Source organism: Prionailurus viverrinus, chromosome D4 (assembly GCF_022837055.1).
Source record: "Prionailurus viverrinus isolate Anna chromosome D4, UM_Priviv_1.0, whole genome shotgun sequence".
NCBI lineage: Eukaryota > Metazoa > Chordata > Mammalia > Carnivora > Felidae > Prionailurus > Prionailurus viverrinus.
The window spans coordinates 23,221,038-23,242,824 of record NC_062573.1 but is presented as its reverse complement, the minus strand read 5'-3'; positions in this window follow the sequence as shown (position 1 = coordinate 23,242,824).

Genomic DNA, 21,787 nt, shown 5'->3' with positions numbered 1-21,787 from the left:
CAAAAGGATTTATATAGATTTCAAAGAAAAAAAAGTACTTACAATTACAAGCTTTCTAAAGTAAATGCTCTAAGAGAATAGATAGGAGAGAAATCTCTTTTCTTACTTCAATAAGGAAAATTAAGTCTCTTATTTTTAATTTACTTTTGCCCTTACAATATTTAAGTTCATATTCATATGTATTATGTATGTATTTGTAGATGAACATGTATATGCCATATATATTCTTCAGTTTAGTCATTCCTAGTCCTCCTCCACTCTTTATTTTCTGTACCTGGTATCCACTGCTGTATCCCACATCTTATTTTCTATTGTCAATATCAATATATAATCCCTTCTTCCTTTTCTTCAAATGAAATATGCTGCCTTAAGTGAATCAGCTTATTCAATTACAAATTAATAAAGTTGATGAATAAATCTTGTACATGGAATCATAAGTAAATATTTAGGAATTTTAAAAATATCTTAATTCAATTTAAAATAAATCCTTCTTGGGGCATCTGGGTGACTCAGTCTGTTAAGCATCCAACTCTTGATATTGGCTCAGGTCATGATCTCATGGTTGTGATTTTGAACTCCGCGCCAAGGTTGATGCTAAGTGTGGACCCTGCTTGGGAATCTCTCCCTCTCTCTCTTATTCCTTTCCCTGCTTGCTCGCTCTAAAAATAAATAAACATTAAAATAAAATAAAATTAAGTTAAATCAAACCAAATCAAATTAAAATAAAATAAATCCTTCTATTGTCATCTGAAATTTACATATGATCTTGTTGATTTCTGAGATCTCTGTCCCAAAAATCTCACCGGGAATATATCCACATTTGGCAGTACTTACATGTAATTATGTGTTATTAATTAATGAGATGCAAATCAATTCATACAAACTACGTTCTTAGGCTTCTAAAACCATAATTCTCCACCCAAGAGTAAGTGCAAAAGGCTGAGGTAGAAAAAACTGAAACTAGGACTAGTTATCTAATTATCTTCTACCTTTAGGAATGATACATTTCCCTTGCTAGAGGTTTTATTCCTTACTGCTTGTGTCAGTTTTTTGTGGCTCTTGTAGTCAGAGACTATATTTTCCTCTAACAAATATTATATTGGTTTGAAATTCAATAGAATAACACATTTCATATGTTAATAACAAATACATTTTAAGGTCACTTTGTAATTCAGGTATGTTATGTGATTAAAATTCCTATATTGTACACTCCCCAATTAAATATGGTTGAAATAGAAATTTTGTGTTTCAAGTTTATTTCCCCATTACAACCCTAGTCCTAGAGTGAACAGGCATTCCATAAATATACTGACCAAAAGAATGATGATAATGCCTCATAACCCAAATGTCATGAAAGTTTTTTTAGCTCTATAAAATTATAAATCATAAAACTGCCAGAATATGTCCAGCCTGGCAACTATAATATTTACATAAAAAGGCAGAATATCAAAAATGAAAGTCACTAATGTAAACTTACAGATTTGAAATAACAACCATGTTTTTAAATGTTTAAAAATTCTATAGTTTTTAATGTATACTTTTAAAAAGACTAAGCATGGAATTGCTCGAATGTCTAAATATCTTCACATACCAAAAACAATTTAAGACAAAGGACAAAGATGTTTTAGTTAAGATTATGACTAGTTCCTCATTTCTTTGTAACCTACCTAGGTAATCAGGTTCTCTGATGCCTCTCATTTGGCTGTTTACCAAGATGCTTAAGGAGAGCTGATTCTTCAAAGTCAATTACTTGTCCTGAGTACCAACTCCCTGATACCATTAACTCCTCCTAATTCTTTCAAGGAGTAGAGAGAGACTATTGAGCTAATTGAACCATATTTCCAATGGCTGTTAATGATTTAATGTGCTCATCCTCCCAGATAATATATTTGCATTTTAACAGGAAAATAAAATGTCTAAGTGCAAAGAATGACTACTGTGACGACTTTCAGATAGATTATGAATATTAATGCACTTTAAGTGAAGTTCCCTGGGAGATAGGATTGTGTTTGTTGAACAGGAAAATGTAACTGACAACTGTTTCAAAAATATGTTTGGGGAAATCAATTCCTTTGTACAGTCATTTTAATAAAAATTTTAGTCCAAAAACTAGGCAAAATTTGTCCATTTAATCTAGATGAAATGACATATAGTAAGTAAAAATTTGGGAGAATAAAACTTTAAACAATTACCAGTTGAGATAAAATTATTAGTTATTTATGCAATTATATTTTCAGCTCTTTCAGTGTTATTGCCTCCTTAGTTTTACATTTAATAGACTTGTTGAGTATAACTAATATATAATAAATTTCATAAATTAAAAGGGTACAGTTTGATAAGGTTGATATATCTATTAAAGTATGAAGCCATTACCACAACCAACATATTCATTACCTTCTGAAATCGCCATGCAACCGAGGTAGGAAAGCTGAAAGGACTCCTTTTTAGAATGGCTCCATCTTAGGTCACCTGGATGGGTCAGTCTGTTGAGCATCCCACTCTTGGTTTCAGCTCAGGTCAGGATCTTGTGGTTCATGAGTTCAAGCCTGGAGTCAGGCCCCACACTGACAGTGCAGAGCCTGCCTGGGATTCTCTCTTTGCCCCTCCCCTGCTCATGCACTCCCTCCCTCCCTCCCTCTCTCTCTCTCTCTCTCTCAAAATAAATAAATAAACTTAAAAAAAAGGCTCTGCTATTTTTCTACTAGGCCTCATTTACTCATGTTCTATATTTTGCTTCTGAATCAGCCAAAGAAGTTTTGTTCCTACTTCAAGGGGGAAGCAATAAAGTAAATCATTCTGAGTTTTGTCCTAGGCCCCCAAATATCTGATAATATCTAAGAGCCAGATGCCAAACATGTTCCAGGACATTAGCTTCACACAAACCTCAACTGATTCTGGCATCAACACCCCCTACCCTCATGATTTCTAAAATAACACCTATTATTCACCTGTCACTTGCCTTTGATTGGACACTAGCTTGGATTCCTACAGGAATACATATCCTAGACACCTTTTCCAATATAGCCCCTAATCCCTAGTGACAATGAGACCCCTCCTTTCCTTTCCTTTCTGAGCCTCCCAGACACTCCATCTATTATTCTCTACCTGCCACTTACAGTAGTCAATAAATTGTTTTCGCTTTCTCTGGCTCCAATTTGATTTCTATCCTGTGTGAAGCCAAGGACCCTCTTGGCTGGTCCTGTGGGACCCCTCTCCAGATTCTCAGACCCAGCTTGCCTGAATCACAACTTTCTGCAATCCATTCTTCTTCCCTCCTATCCCTACCCACAGTCCTCCAGCATCTACTGATCTTCTCTGTCACTAGAGATAACTTTGTATTTTACAGAATTTTCCCAGAATAGGATCATACAGTATGCAAAATATTTTTTCTGAACTCTCATTCAGCATAATTGTTTTAATTTTCATTCATATTGTTGCATGTATCAATACTTGATTGTGTGGCTGAGTTGTACTACATTGTTTGGATAAACCACATTTTGTATATCCATTTGTTGATGGACATTTGTATTGGTTTTAGTTGATGTCTATTTCAAATAAAGCTGCTAAAAATGTGTGTACAATTCTTGGTATGATCATATGCTTTAATTTATAGTGGGTAAATTACCTAGCAAGAGAATCTTTGGTATATAAACACCTTTAAAGAGTAAACAGTTTTAGAAACACAAAACAGTTGAAAAGATGGTACAAAGAGTTCTCATAAACCTCGCACCCCAATACCCCTATTATGAACATCTTACATTAGTATGGTATATTTGCCACCAATATTGAACCAATATTATTCATTAATTAGAAACTAAAGTCCAAACTTTATTCATATTTCTTTAGTTTTTACCTAATATTCTTTTTCTGTTCCAGATCTCTAGCCAGGATTCCACATTTACTTGTCTTATCTATTTACAATGCTCATGGCTCTAACAGTTTCTCAGACTTTCCTTGTTTGTTCGTTTTTATTGATGAACAACTTTTCCCCCAGCTTTAATGAGGTAACCTGACAGTGAAAAATTATATATATTTAAGGTATACAACTTAATATTTTATATATGTATATACTGATAAATATGGAGCACAATCAAACTAATTAACATTTACATCACCTCAGTTACTGTTTCTCTTTGTTTTATAGTAATAAAACTTAAAATCCATCATCTTAGCAGAGTTCAAATATGCAATACAATTCTGTTAACTTTGTTTTTGATAGCCTTCGGAGTACTGAAGAGTATCAGTTAGTTATTTTGCAGCATGCCTCTCTACTGGGATTTTTCTGCTATTGTCTCATGATTAGACTGCATTTTATATTTTGGGGAGGAAAACCAGAGAATAAAAGCTATTTAAATAACATATCAGAAGCACATTCTGTCACTCTGATTTGACATTCTTAATGTTAATCCTAATCACATGACTGAGGTAATAATGACTGTAAGGTTACACTTTCCCCCCTTTCCATACTGCACTCTTTAGAACAAAGTCAATATGTACAACCCACATGTAAGGAGTGGGGAGTTATGTTCTATCTCCTTGGGAAAAGGTATTGATACAAATTTTGGGGGATTATTTGCGTGGACATTTGTCTGTTTTCCTCTATCTTAAGTAGCCAATCATGTATTTATATTAGCATGGACTCAAAGATATCTATTTTCTATCCTAAGAGTCCTTACATATTCTGAATACAAATCATTTGTCAGATACACAATTTGTAAATATTTTCTCCTACTTTGTTGCTTATCTTGCATTCTCTCATGGTAACTTTCAAAGAGGGGAAGATTTTACTCTTGATGAAGTTCTATTTGTTACTGTCTTCCTCTTTTATGGGTCATACATTTGGTATCATACTTAGAAAGTCTTTGCCTATCCAAAGTCCCAAATATTTATATCCATGATTTCTTTTAGGATAGATACATTTTAGGGGCACTTGGGTGGCTCAATTGGTTAAGCGTCCAACTTCGGCTCAGGTCATGATCTCATGGTTTGTGAATTCGAGCCCTGCGTCAGACACTATGTGGACAGCTAAGAGCCTGGAGCCTGCTTTGGATTCTGGGTCTCCCAGTCTCTCTCTCTGCCCTCCCCCACTGGTGCTCGCTCGCTCGCTCTCTCTCTCTCTCTCTCTCAAAACTAAATAAACATCAAAATATTTACAATGTATACTTTTTAATATTTATAGCTATGAATAATTTTGAGCCAATCTTAATATATGCTGCATAGTGTGGTCAAAATTCAGTTTTATTTTAGACTAGGCATTAAATTAGAATGTAATGTACAACACAAGCAATCCCCTAAGAGACTACAAAGACAGAAAGAAATCTTACCCTTGTACATATAGTCAATCAGATACAACTGATTACATACATGTTCAAAAAGTACATGGGAAGTAGTCCTCAGGCAAGAGGACTTGATAGCTCTATTTGTCACACATAGTTTATCCTAATTTCCCCTGACAACTGGGGTGGTCATTGATATTTGCTAATTATTGATTTTTCTTTAAAGAGCTAATTATCTTTAAAAGATTTTTAAAACTAGAAAAATAGATGGTAAAAACATATTTCCAAAGATATTTATCATTTTCCCTACTCTTAATTCCTTTGTGTAGATCCAGATGTCCCTACATTATGTGCCTAAAAGACTTCTTTTAACATACCTATAAGTGAGGGGCTGCTGGTGATAAAATCTTTTTACCTCTTTTATGCCTGAGGTATTATTCTCATTAATATTTAATGGTCGTCTGAATACAAATTTAAATAGTCTTGTTTATTTGTGGTTGGAGTATTTTGACATTGGCAGATCTGTAGCTTTATGGTTTTAATCAAATTAGGAAAAGTTCATCAGTTGTTCAAATATTTTTTCTCTCTTCATCCCTTTCCATTAGGAATTCCAGTAACACTTAGAAAAGCCAATAATGTCTCATAATTTACTGATACTCAGTTCATTCTTTTGTAGTTGGACCTTTTTTCTTTCTGTGTTTTATTTTCAATAGTTTCCAATGCAATGCATTCTATTAACTTACTTCTTCAATGTCTAATCTGCTGTTAATTACTTCTAACATATTTATTTTATTTTTTTAACTTAAATCCAGGTTAGTTAATATACAGTGTAATAATGATTTCAGGAATAGAATTTAGTGATTCATCACTTACATATAACACCCAGTGTTCATCTCAACAAGTGCCCTCCTTAAAGCCCATTGCCCATTTAGCCCATCCCTCCACCCACATCCCTTCCAGCAACCCTCAGTTTGTTCTCTTTATTTAAAAGCCTCTTATGATTTGGCTTCCTCTGTTTTTATCTTGTTTTTGCTTCCCTTCCCCTATATTCCTCTGTTTGTTTCTTAAAATCCACATGAGTGAAACCATATGATATTTGTCTTTCTCTGACTTATTTCACTTAGCATAACATGCCCTAGTTCCATCCACGTTGTTGCAAATGGAATGATTTCATTCTTTTTGATAGCCGAGCAATATTCCATTGTATATTTATACCACATCTTCTTTATCCATTCATCAGTTGATGGGCATTTGGTCTCTTTCCATACTTTAGCTATTGTAGATAGGGCTTCTAAAAACACTGGGGCGCATGTGCCCCTTTGAATCAGCATTTTTGTATCTCTGGGTAAATAACTAGGAGTGCAATTGCTGTGTCATAGGGTAGGTCTATTTTTAATGTTTAGGAACCTCCATACTGTTTACTAGAGTGCCTACACCAGTTTTCATTCCTACCAGCAGTACAAAAGAGTTTCCATTTCTCTGCATCATCACCAACATCTGTTTTTCCCTAAGTTGTTAATTTTAGCCATTCCAAGTGAAGTGGTATCTCATTGTGGTTTTGATTTGTATTTACCTGATGATGAGTGATGTAGAGCATTTTTTCATGTGTCTGTTAGCCATCTGGATGTCTTATTTGGAGAAGTGTCTATTCATGTCTTTTGACCATTTCTTCACTGGATTATTTGTTTTTCGGGTGTTGAGTCTGATAAATTCTTTAGAGATTTTGGATACTAACCCGTTATCTGTCATTTGCAAATATCTTCTCCCATTCCATTAAGTTGCCTTACAGTTTTGCTGATTGTTTCCTTCACTGAAGCTTTTTATCTTGAGGAGGTCCCAATAGTTCATTTTTGCTTTTGTTTCCCTTGCTTCTGGAGACAAATCAAGTACAAGCTTGCTGTGACTGATGTCAAAGAGGTTGTTGCCTGTTTTCTCCTCTAGGATATTTATGGTTTCCTGTCTTACATTTAGGTCTTTCATCCATTTTGAGTTTATTTTTTATGTATCGTGTAAGAAAATGGTCCAGGTCATTCTTCTGCATGTTGCCATCCAGTTTTCCAAACACCATATGCTGAATAAACTGTCTCCCACCACCCACCCCCCCCACTGGATATTCCTTCCAGCTTTGCCAAAGATTAGGCAGGCATACATTTGTGGGTCCATTTCTGAGTTCTCTATTCTGTTCTATTGATCTATGTGTCTGTTTCTGTGCAAGTACCATACTCTCTTGATAATTACAGCTTTGTAATATAGCTTAAAGTCCTGAATGCTTATGTTTCCAGCTTTGGTTTTCTTTTTCAACATTGTTTTGGCTATCCAGGGTCTTTTAAGGTTCCATACAAATTTTTTAATTGTTCTATCTCTGTGTAGAATGCTGGTATTATTTTGATAGGGATTACAGTGAATATGTAGATTGCTGTGGGTAGTATTGACATTTTAACAGTGTTCTTTCAGTCCATGAGCATGGAATGTTTTTTCCATTTCTTTCTGTCTTCTGCAATTTCTTTTACAAGCTTTCTATAGTTTTCAGTACATAGATTTTTCACCTCCTTGGCTAAGTTTATTCCTAGGTATTTTATGGATTTTGGTGCAATTGTAATTGGGATCAATTCCTTGGTTTCTCTTTCTGCTGCTTCATTATTGGCGTAAGGAAATGCAACCAAATTCTGTATGTTGGTTTTATACCCTGTGACTTTGATGAATTCATGTATCAGGTCTAGAAGTTTTTTGGTGGAGTCTTTTGGGTTTTCCACTTAGAGTATCATGTTGTTTGCAAACAGTAAAAGTTTGACATCATCCTTGCCAATTTGGATCCTTTTCTTTTTGTTGTCTGATTCCTGAAACTAATACTTCCAGTATTATGTTAAATAGCAATGGTGAGAGTGGACATCTCTGTCTTGTTCCTGACCTTAGGGGGAATCCTCTCAGTTTTTCCCCACTAAGGATAATATTAGCTGTGGGTCCTTATATATGGCAGTTATGATCCTGAGCTATGTTCCTTCTCTCCCTACTTTTCTTGAGGGTTTTTATCAAGAAAGGATGATGCATTTGTCAAATGATGCATTTTTCTGCATCTATTGACAGGACTATGTGGTTCTCTTCCTTCCTTTTATTGATGTGATGTATCACATTGATTGATTTGCAAATATTGAACCAGCCCTGTATTTCAGGAATAAATCCCACCTGATTGAGGTGAATAATTCTTTTAATGTACTCTTGGATACAGTTTGCTAGTATCTTGTTGATACTTGTTTTCATCCATGTTCATCAGGGAAATTGGTCTATAGTTCCCCTTTTTAGTGGGGTCTTTGTTTTGGAATCAAGGTAACCCTGGCCTTGTAGAATGAGTTTGGAAGTTTTCCTTCCATTTCTACTTTTTGGCACAGCCTCAAAAAATAGATGTTAACTCTTCTTTAAATGTTTGGTAGAATTCCCCTGGGTATCCATCTGGACCTGGACTCTTGTTAGTTGGGAGATTTTTGATTACTGATTCAATATCTTTACTGATTATGGGTCTGTTCAAATTTTCTATTTCTTCCTACTTCAGTTTTGGGAGTTTATGTTTCTAGGAATTTGTCCATTTCTTCCAGATTGCCCAATTTATCGGCATATAATTGCTCATAATATCCTCTTATTATTGTTTGTATTTCTGTGGTGTTGTTTGTGATCTCTCCCCTTTGTGATTTTATTTATTTGGGTCCTTTCCTTTTCCTTTTTGACCAATCTGGCCAGGGGTTTCTCAATTTTGTTAAATCTTTCAAGAACCAGCTCCTAGTTTCACTGATCTGTTCTTTTTTTGTTTTTCGTTTTTCCCATAGCATTGATTTCTGCTTTAATCTTTATTATTTCTCTTCTTCTATTGGCTTTAGGCTTTATTTGCTGTTCTTTTTCCAGCTCCTTTACATGTAAGGTTAGGTTGTGTATTTGAGACCTTTCTTCCTTCTTTAGGAAGGTCTGGATTAATAAATAATTCTGTCTTATGACTGCCTTTACTGCCTTACAGAGGTTTTGGACTGTGGTGTTTTCATTTTCATTGGCCTCCATGCACTTTTTAATTTCCTCTTTAATTTCTTGATTAACCCATCCATCCTTTAGTAAGACATTCTTTAATCTCCAAGTATTCATTGTCTTTTCAAATGTTTTCTTGTGGTTGATTTCAAGTTTCATAACATTGTGTTCTGAAAATATGCATGGTGTTTAATCAATCTTTTTGCAGTTGTTGAGGGCTGATTTGTGAACCAGTATGTGATTCATTCTGGACAATGTTCCATGTGTACTCAACAAGAATGCTTATTCTGATGCTTTAGGAAGAAATGTTCTGAATATATCTGGTAAGTCAATCTGGTCCAGGGTGTCATTCAAAGCCATTGTTTCCTTGTTGATTTTCTGCTTACATGATCTGCCCATTGCTATAAGTGGGATGTTAAAGTCCCCTACTATTATGGTATTATCAAAGAGTTTCATTATATTTGTGATTAAGTGATTTATATATTTGTGTGCTTTCAAGTTGGGGGCATAAATATTTATAATTGATGGATCTTCTTGGTGGATATACCCCTAATTATGATATAATGCCCTTCTTCATCTCTTATTACAGTCTTTATTTACTTACTTTTATTTATTTTTAACTCTTTATTTTAAAATATAGGGGTGCTTGGGTACCTCAGTTGGTTAAATGCCATGATCTCGCAACTTATGAAATTGAGCCCTGCATTGGGATCTCCACTCTCAGCATAGCGCCTGCTTCAGATCCTTGATCCTCCGTCTCCCTATCTCTCTCTCTCTGCCCATCCCCTGCTTATGAAAGCACTCTCTCTGTGTCTCAAAAATAAACATTAATAAATAAAGACAAAATAAAATAAAATAAAATAAAATAAAATAAAATAAAATAAAATATCCAGTTTTACTGATATAAGTCTGGCTACCCCAGCTTTCTCTTGACGATCATTAACATGATAGATGGTTCTCCATCCCCTTACTTCCAATCTGCAGGTGTCTTTAGGTCTAAAATGAGTTTCTTATAGGCGGCATATAGATGGGTCATGTTTTCTTATCCATTCTGATACCATATGTAGCATATTTTTTATCTCAAATATTTTTGTTTTCATATCTAGGAGTTTACTTGGGCCATTTTATTTCTCCCATATCTCTACTTGATATACAATCCTCTCTCAGCCTTTGTGAGTATAGAGAATATATTTATATAACATTTAGTGCCCCTTGTTTGCTAGTTCTATTATGAATGCTCTCACAAAGATTATTAATATTGATTTTTCTCCATTATGGGTCAAACTTTCCTGCATCTTTGTATTCCTGATATTTTTCTTATTTGAATGCCTGATATGAAGAATTTTATCTTGTTGGAAGCTAGATATGTTGTATTTTTATAATTACTCTTTAACTTTGCCTTGGAATTAAGTTAAATTGCTTGGAAATCCTTTTCTGGTTTTATTGTTAAAATTTCTTAGATAAGAAATTAGTCTTTGGCTAATTTTAGGTAAAATTCTCCAATTATTCCATCCGATGTCCTATGAATAATGTTTTCCACTCTAGTTAGTGGGAAATGAAGTTTTCCCAGCTCTGTTTGAGCTTTGGGATTGTTCTCTGTTTCTTTTGCCCACTTCTTTTCCCAGCCTCAGACAGTTTTCTAACTTACATCCATTGATACCTAAATAAAAACTAAGGAACCTTACAAGTCTCTGGAATTCTCTTTCTGAGGTTTCTCCTCTCAGGTATTCTGCTTGCAATCTCTAACTGCCATGGTCACTGTATTCCCAATTATTACCTTAACTCAAGTAGTTCTGGATTCTGGCAGATTTTCCTATCTCTATAATGTAATTTAGGAACACCTTCCAATCAGGAAGCCTGAACAACCCTAAAGATGCAAAAAAAAAAAAAAACAAAACTTTTTTCTGGTGAAGGTACAACTAAATCAATTTCATACCTTTCACCACCCTGGAAGAAGTCAAATTTGTATCTAATACAAATTTATTTCAGTAATTGCCACTGTCCATGCATGTGTCTGTTCCCTGGATTCTCCCCTGAATTATTTTTTTAACACCATACTGTATCCTTTACTTATAGGTCAAATAATTAGCACTTGTTCATTTTATATTTGAGAAGTAACAATTCTACCTATTTTAAAATTATCTTTTTAAAAGGTATAGGTGTAATATTCCATGAGGTGGAATTTTCTTAACTCCCGACTGATGGGTATTTGGATATTTTTCATTTTTGCTATTATAAATTTATCAATTCATTCCATATATATGGCTTATTTTTTTTTCTATTTAAAACTCTTATTCAGGGAAAATCCAAAGTATACACAGATATGCCAAGAAGACTATCATTTTTAAAGACCATGGCACAGATTGCTTAATTGGGATATTAGTTCTGACTACTCACCTACAGGTATGCCTGCCCATATCTAATTAAATTGTTAGTTGCAGAAATTTTGGCTGTAAAGATATTGTGCTTCAGCATTCAATAACTTTGTTATTGGCTTTGAGATAAAACTTGAAGATGCACAGTGGGATTTTAATTATATTTTTGTTAATAAAAGCTGATAGTAAGTACAAGAATGAAGTTCAAGTTTCCTAGTTTAATATGTTTACAGTTGGGGCTTCTGTAGACCCTACTAGCACTAATTTATAGTTTCCTGCTGCAGCCACTTTCTTTCTTTATGGCCTCATTTAAGATGATGTAAAGTCACCAAGGGCATGTATGGCATAAAGACTCATTTCTGAGGTTAAAAATAAATAGTAAGTACTGCCAAGAGAGTTCCTGTGCATATATGTTTGAGTGTGTGTGCATTTTTCATTTAGTAATGCTTCTTTAAATAAGAAACAATTCTTTAACTTTTATTCCTAATAGTAGGTCAGAGAAGTTCATGAGAAAAAATTATCTTCAGTGACTTTGATTTCACAGCCATCGCCTACTGATGTGAAATAATAGAATTCAGAACCTAATTCCTTCTCACAATATTTTAACTGTACCTTAACTGATATTCCCACCAATGTGTCTACGTCTAATTGAAGCCTCATGATTGCAGTACCGTTATTTCTTATTAGACTGAAATCCAAATCAAGTCAAGCAGAATTGACAATCCGGGATCTTAATATAAACTTTAAAAACTGGTCCTTAAACTTTACCAAAATTTACAATTGGGAAGCATAACACTGGATTGTCCTCTAATGCTCAAAAATAAATTACTGTACTTATAACCTTGTGAAGGGACAGTTAAATTATACATCCATTTGTTTATTCTTATCTAAACAATTATTGGGTATCTGTTTTGTGTCAGGCTAAATATTAGTATGTGGAAGTAAAAGTGCTATTTTGTCCCTGCATTGAAGACATGTTAGAAATGCTGTGTAAAGAGGTCCCACAAAATCAGAAAATTGTGGGGGGATGGGGCAATCCAACACTCTGGAAGCAGCAGAGGAAGATTTGTATGTAAGCACATATTTTAGTCTAAACCATGGGTAGATTAGTATTTCTGAAGTGACAGAATAAATTCCAGGTACAAGAAACATGCACAAGTGGAAATATTTACCCTATGGTTAGAGAAGAATTCCAGGCACAGTTTATATGAGTTTTGTGGAGACATAAAGCTAAAGGTGATAGAATTTATGTAGGGGAATTAGGTTATACTTAAATAATGCAAGATTCGTGTAGATAATATAGTATTTTGACCTTTTCAAATTGGGGAATTTTAGAATGTTCAAGGAAATAATTATATTTGCAGGACTGAGTACAAGGAGAAACTGAAGCATGTAGATCACAATTAGGAGGCTCTTATAATAATCTTGACAAAAATTGCAGTAGTTAGATTTAAGATGACCAGATGGCTCAAAGAACCTTCACAGATGGAATTTTTAGAGTGAAATGGGGAGAATAATTTTCCAAAGGTTGGGTCCTGATTTTAATATTATTTTATTAAGCATAACATTAAAATATTTTAATTCCAACACTAATAATAATAATAATAATTTAGTATTGTGATAGACAAGACTATTTTAAGAATAATTTCAACCTTTCTATTTTGAAAGTTCAAAATGTCTTTAATTTTTTTTAATGTTTGTTTATTTTTGAGAGAGAGAGAGACAGAGAGAGAGACAGACAGCGTGAGCAGGGAAGGGGTCAAGAGAGAGGGAGACACAGAATCTGAAGCAGGCTCCAAGATCTGAGCTGTCAGCACAGAGCCCAACACAGGGCTCGAACTCAGGAACCATGAGATCATGACCTGAGCCAAAGTCAGACGCTTAACTGACTGAGTCATCCAGGTGCCCCAAAGGTTCAAAATACTTTTAGTAGCTAATTTTAGACATTTAAATGATCTCTTTCAAATTCTAGTATAGCATCCAGTTGGGATTTTAGAAAATTAAAAACCACATTTCCCAGATTCCCTTGCAACTACAAATCTCAATATTTCCTAATAGAAGAACTCTTTTGAGACTTACAAAGAAATAAGAAAAAAACAGCCTTGGATCTATTCCCCAGAGTTAGTAGCGTCCTTAAATCTCATAATCTGTTTGTTATGGGATTCATATGGAAAGCCTAGAGTATAATTTGATTCTATAATCATTCCAATGATTTTAAAATATCTAGAATGGTGTTTCTGCTGTTTATGCTCAACTCTAACAATCAGGTTTATGTTAGAGAACATACAAATAGTTTCAAATTCACATTCTTGAAAAATTACAATGTATACACCCCCTAAACTAGTACTATGTGTAGATTTTAACATTATAATTAAGACACAATTAGTATATCATCAAATCATGTAAACATGTTAATGCATGTAAGTAAGTACAGTTCTTTGTTTTGTTTTGTTTTTTAGTATATTTACACTGTTGCATAACCATCACCACTCATTCCAAAACATTTTCATCACCCCAAAGAGGAACCCTGGGGTTCCTCTATGATGAAACGTCAAAGAATATTTTTTTGCTACAATATTAAATATGTAATACATTTTGAAATAAGTATAAATAAAACCTTTCTAGATAAATGGGTAGTTGGTAAAAGTAGCCATGATGCATGATGACTGGATGTTTGCTACAAGCTTTTGTTCTAAAGCTCATGTTATATCCAGTATTTCTTTTTTTTCTTCAAGTAGTCATTTGGATGCAAAGTGTAATACTCCCTATTTACAAACTGGGCCGCTATTTACAAACTGGGTATTAAATAAAAATACATTAACATCCAAATCATAGCTTTTAAGTGCCAGAGCTAGGATTTAATGTTCTTTGATTCCAATGTCCATGTTCTTAAAAGTATTAAATAAAACAATTATATCTACCTCTAGGTCATGCTATTAAGAGAAATGGTAACATTTTGAAAGAAGATACTGTGAAATTTCTATAGTGAAGTGATAGTTAATAGAGATAAAGGGAACATAAAAAATGTATAACTGATTTTCATTTCTTCTATGTGTATGGTTATTTCTGAAATCCTTGAAGTGTCATGAAAATATATCATAAATGTTTTGATAGTGCTTAGACTCTATAATTTTTACTCATTGAAAAAATAGATTTTTCTCAAATTATCTTTGGTTTTGGAAAATATGCTCATCAAATTGACAGGTAACCTTAAACTTCCTTAAACACAATTTAGTTTGTCTGTATAACATTCTCTATTTGGAAAATAATTTACTTAAATATATAAATAATGGTATGCTCTTAACTTATAGCCCTCAAAATTATCACATAACAAATATTTCTGAATTTTTCTTCATATTTTTGAGTATTTTCTAAAAAAGAGGAATTCATTAAAAATCTATTTGTCTTGAAGTATATGGATACATTCAATGCTCTTCACATATATCACCAAATTTAAACATACATATTTTAAACAATCATTTTCAAATTAATTAATAGACTTTATATTTAGAACCGTTTTAAACTTACAGAAAAGTTGAGCAGATAATACAGAGATTGCCATATACTGTCCTTCCTTCATACACCTTTCACCTAGTAATAACATCTTGCACTCGATTAGCCCACCTTGTATTAACATCTTATATATTTGATACAATTAATGAACGACTATTATTTTAATCTTACTAACTACAGCTCACTTCTATTATTGATATATTGATTATAATGTTTGAAAATAAGCAAAAAAAAATCTACAGATACAGCTTTGCTTGTATATCTACCTATGCAGGGATGTATTTTAGGCTCACTCTGACATGGAACAATAATCTCATTCTTAAGATATTCATAATACAATCAGTGGTCATTCATTAAAGCATAGATGCAAACCACAGCATTTGTCATAATGGTAATTATGTCATACCATTTGTCATAATGGTAATTTAAAAAATAACAATAGAGCTAATAATAACTATGCTTAACTTTTTCGAGAACTTACTTATCAAATGCTCGTGCTTTATATGCATTGCTTCATTCGAATCTCTTAATATCATAAAGATCTAGTATTTGTTACTGTATTTTATAAAGAAAGTGATACTTACAGGGATTAAATAGCTTGAGCATCACGTAGCTAGTATACTGCGGAAGTGGGATTTGAAACAAAACCCAACCTTAAGACCATTATACCATAGCTACAAATTTACAGTTGCTATTTCCCTGGTGCCAACTCCCTAAAAACTTTCCAAATTAGACTTCTAAAAAGAAACAAAGTTAACCAAAAGTTTACTTTTTATAACCTGTAAAAGTAATAGGATATTGAGTAATAAAGGCTTTAAAAGAGCAAAATGAATTCCGAATATGATCCAGTGACTACTAAATACTGCATGATAATTCTATATTAATGGAATTTAAGAGACAGAGTAGTTCAAGCAGGTAATCCCTAGTCCCAGTTTACTGTGAATTTATCTTTTTTATTTTTTTAATGCACTTAAAACTGTTTATAAAATTATAGTGGATGTATACCTGTGCTAGAAAGGATGAAATCTTCCACAACTGAAAACAACATTTATTTACATACAGGTCATTTTTTCCAGGTGCCCAGACATTACTGCTTGTACTGTTTCTCTGTAAACAACTGGAAATAATTCATCAATCAGAGAAAAAGTGGATAATCTTTACTAATCAGTGATGGGTTTCTGCAACATGATAAATCGCCTTTTCTTACCATGTGTCTATAAATAATTAAAACCATCCTTTAACAACATAAGGAGAAAAATAATTTTTTTTTAATTTGTAGGTTAGCAAACTAGAGTCTGGAGAGCATTAAAAAATACTTTAGGGAAAACTTTTTCAGTCACAAAAATAAGAATATGTAAGATTTTCAAATCTTTATCTAATAAAAACAATTCTTGTAATTGATAAAATAAAAAAAAACAGCTTCATTAGGAGATAATATGAATGTAATTGTCAAAAGAAACATCTCAGGTATATAAATGAAATGTTGTTGATTCTTCAATAAGGTACAGGGGCGCCTGGGTGGCTCAGTCGGTTAAGAGTCTGACTCTTGATTTTGGCTCAGGTCACGATCTCATGTTTCTTAGGTTTGAACTCTGCACTATCAGTGCGGAACCTGACTGGATTTTCTCTCTCTCTCTCTCTCTTTCTACCCCTCCCGTGTGCTCACTCACTCTCTCTCTCTCAAAACAAATAAATAAAACTTTTAAAAAATGATGTACACAAACATATGGAACACATGGTAGAGGGCAACTGCATTCATAAAAGCATCTCAGTTTCAGTTCTACATTGTTTGGTATTTAATTTAAAAAAAATAGTCCTTGAAATAATTCCAAACATATTTTTAAAATAGATTTTAATAGATAAGTAAATAATTTGTAGATTACACCAATCTATATCTTAAAGTATATATATATACTTTATATATATATATCTTAAATCTATATATATATTTCTATATCTATATATATCTATATATAGATTCTATATCTATAGATATATATCTATATCTATAAGATATAGAATCTATATCTCAAAGTATATATATATACTTTATATATATATAAATATATATATATATATCTTAAAGATATATCTATATCTGAAACATAACAGTGGCTATTATTTATTAAGAAGATATTCAGTGTTTATACCACTAAGGACTTTGGCTACTTAAGAATGAATAATGTAAATCCTCACTCTTTAGAAAGAGAACCAGAGAAAATAAAATGTAAGATATAACAACATGTTATTGCCTACATAAACAATGCAGAGTCACTGAAGGATTCATAGCAGAGTTCATGTCTGGGAGAAGTCTTGACAGATAAGAATTTGGGAATATGGCAAGAACATTCTGTGGATAAGAAAAAAAGAAGCATTGTGTATATATGCAGGAGCATAGGAGTACTTGAACATTACTGAAGAAATGGTTAGAAAGAAAGACAACTAAGAAGTTATTTTCAAAACATGAAAGGCTGGTATTCTTTGGAAAAAAAACAACACAAAATTATAATCATTCATTCCTTCATTGAAAAAAAAATAGATGTTTCAGTAAGTGCCAGCCATTGAAGTTATCAAGCAAATTACAGTCTATTGGGAAATGCATACTAATAAACAGATCATTAAATTACACTCTAGTAAATCCTATATTAAGGGTAAGTTATTTGGGAGGACACAGGAACACAAAGGAGAGTCACCACTATAAGGTACCCAGAAGTTAAGTAAGTTAAGACTAAGGTCATAACTGGGGAAACAGTATCCAAAAGAGCAGAAAGAGCAGTTGCAAAACACAGAAACTAACAACCATCATGCTGCAGTCAAGGCCTTCTACATGCCCAGACAACTGAAAATAAGGACTATAGAACTTTTTTTTTCAAAGAAAATTAAGTTCATGGACTTTGAGATTTAATAGATCATGGTTGCAGTCCAAAGACTTAATAATTAATTGTTAAGCCTTAGTTAATAGACTTCTCTTAAGTAAAGTTTTTTCCTCTGTAAAATGTAGCAAATAATAGTGGCTTTCTCGTGGGGCACTGCAGGAATTATAGGGAATTACATAATTTATGCTCAGCTTCTTTCTCAGAGTAAGTGCTAGATGAGTAAAAATGGTGGTGGTTGTTATGAGATACCTAGTTAGTTCTTAGAACAGTTCCTAACACATAATAAGGTACTAATTTATGTTCCTGAATGCATCAACATTGAATTATCACAGAATCCAAAGGATAAGCTTTTGGTACAGAGGTAGGCTAAGACTTAATTGCACCCACATAAGAACAGCCATGAAATATTATTTTCTTCAGTTATGAAACAAAGAAGTCACTAGTAATTTCTATTATCAATTCAGCAATAGGTGAGTAGGAATTAATGATAAATTAAGAAATATAGAGACCAGTATAAAACATTTTTCAAGCAATTACCATAAATAAGGAGGATGGAAATAGGACTGTGGTTGAAGGAAGGGATAGAGAATTTTTTTTTTCCAAATTGGATTTGGGAAGAGGTAGCAAAGAAAGTTAAATTTTAGTTAATATACAGTGTAAAAATGTAAATAATAAAAAAAAAGGACACCCTGCCATATGTAACATGGACGCATCTGGAGGACATTATGAATAAACCAGCCACAGAAGGACAAATACTGCATGATTACACTTGAATGGAGTATCTAAAATAATCAGACTGCATCGAAACAGAACAGAATGTTGGTTTCCAAGGACTGGGGGGGAAGGGGTAGTATGATGTTATTGTTCAACAGGTATCAACTTTTGGTTATGCCAGATGAGTGAGTTCTACAAATGTGCTGTGCAACATTGTGTCCACAGTTAGTAACACTGTATCGTACACTGAAGACTTTGTTAAGGGTACAGATGCCATATAAAGTGCTCTTTATATGGCAATAATAATAGCAATAACAATAACAATAAAAAAGACATTTTTAAAATCTAAAAAAAAGAGAAATTTGTTAAAGAAACAGAGATATCATGGATGAATGAAGTCTGTGATGAGATAAAAAGAAGAGAGAATACAGATGGAGAATTAGGTCACAACTCCAGCATCACTTCCACTATACCATAAAGAAGACGACTCAGATGAACAGGAGAGTGGACTCAGGAGGCCTGGGTTACTCAATATTTGAACATTCAAAACCTAGACTATCCTTTGGCCAGTCATAGGAGATGATCTTTGAGGTCTTGAATTATTCTGCTTGATAATTGTTTCTATATGCTTGAGGGCTTGAGACACACTGTTACTGTTTGATCAAATAAGTTTATTCACTAATATAATTTATGAAACCTCCCATATCCTACATATAACACTTCCATTTTGTCATGACCACAACCAAGAAAGCTGGGGAATAAAGTCTTTACTGAAGGTAAGTATATGTCTAGTTACAGAATTACACAAATTCATAATTGAATTGAAATTATGAATTTGGGTAATTCTGTAACTAGAGCAGAAGAATTGAAATGGGATAATTGGCCAACAAGGAAGTTGCTATACATGGGTTTTACATAGACTCTGTCATCTAATTTACACCACAGTCTTATGAAAAAGAGTCCTAGGTAGATTAAATAGATTTCCTAAACTCACACAGGTAGTAAATGCCAGGTCCAGGAAACAAATCTAGCTACATATGCTCTCCAAGCCATATAATTTTCACTAGAAAAATGATTTTTAAATATGTAGGCATTTTCAAGATGACTTGAGAATCTCAAAAAGTTATAGTCCATAGAAAAACATACTGATAAGACTTCTTTAAACTTCTGAGGGCAGAGCCTGTGAAGCCAAAAAGAGTACATCACAGCAGTAATTCTTAACAACACTATGAAGGGTTATTTCTTAGAACCTGATCAGAATTTGTATTAGCAGAGGAGAGATGGATACAAATATGCACAATAAATATATGACCTGCATCTTTAACTAGTTATTCCTAGGCTACTGGTTTACAGTAGCAAGGCCCCAGAAAACACAGGGCCTATTAAGAACTATCAAGACACCCTGAAACACACCTTGTTCCTCAAAATTTTCTTAACTGCAAAGAATTTAAGAATAGAACTGCAAGGGCTCTGGATGGCTCAGCAGTTTAAGCACTTGACTCTTGATTTTAGCTCAGGTCTAGAGCTCATGGTTGTGAGATCAAGTTCCATGTCAGGCTCTGCGTAGTGCCTGCTTAAGATTCTCTCTCCCTCACCCTCTGCCCCTGCCTCTTTCTCTTTCTCTCTCTCTCTCTCTTCCTTCCTTCCTTCCTTCCTCACTCCCTCCCTCCTTCCTTCCTTCCTCTCCTCTCTCTCTCAAAAAACAAAAACACAAAAAACAAGCAAACAGAATTTCAGATTTTAATATACCTGTTTTTGTTTTTAGGCAATTTTTAAAATTGTACAAAAAAAGAACCTACTATTTTGGGTGTGTGTGTGCCTGGCTATATGGAGTATAAAAGAACACCTAGCCCTCTAACCTTCAAACATTTCTAAGAATTTTAAAGATTCCAATTATTATCCTTTTTGTTTTTTTTAAAGATTCAGAAATTGAAGAAGGTATGGGTGGGAAGAAACAGCTTTCCTCAGATCTCAGAAGCAAATGAACCAATATCACTACTACAAATACTTTTTATATTAAAAGCAGGTCAAATCCTAAATTGTTGCACTTTCCCCAAGTAACAAATTACTTATGTAGATGGAATTCAAAAAAGTGTGTAAATAGTTAACATTAGTGACCTATCTTAGAAAAAAAGAACTGTAAAATGCAAATAACATATTTAGAGAGAACATTGATTATAAATACTGTAATTATCTTCATAGCATTCTATTATATCCATTTTAAAACTGGGTCATAGTTTTTCACGGAGGCATAAAAGCATTACTTCTTTTCCCTTCCTTTAAGATACCTATTAGTTCAGTCATTTTATGACATTGCACTTACCCAGAGAAAATTATGGGGAATTAAATGTAAAAGCTTTCCTGTCCACCCACTGACTGCCCCATCCCCTGGAGTTCCTCCTTTTCAGAGAAAATCATATAGAATTAAATAATGCTGGAGTTGTAAGGAGCCTTAGAGGTTACCCACTTAAACCACCTTTCTGAAGCATGAATTAGATACTTGATTGTAAGGTGTGACAATCGTAGTGAATGTAATTCATGGAGAAATAGTTAAGGCTCTAGGATATGTCCTGTATACAACAATAAAAGTAGAGAAACTTTCTCAAAAGCTTTCAATCCTGGAGGTCAGGACAGGACTACAGCATTCCTCTCACACTTAAAACTACAGACAGATGTTGCTACACAGATATGGAAATGATAAAAAGAGAAAGCCAAAAATCCTTGAGAAGCAGCCGCCACCCAAGTAAGAGGGAATGATTCGAAAACCTCAGAGAATATCTATGTTACACAGGTTGCTCCCATGGGTGACTTCTATATATTGTTCATTTACTTATTTTTGGAGTGGTGGTGCTGACAGTAGGGGAGAAACTACAAGGGAATGAAAATCAGGGCACTGACAAAAGAGAAACCAGGGAAGGTAAATGAAGACGTTTGTGCTGAAATAGGAGGTCAGTTTTCTCATTCTTGCAGGGAATTAAATCCTGTAATTAAATCTTGTAATAGCATAGCCCCACATCAATGTCCC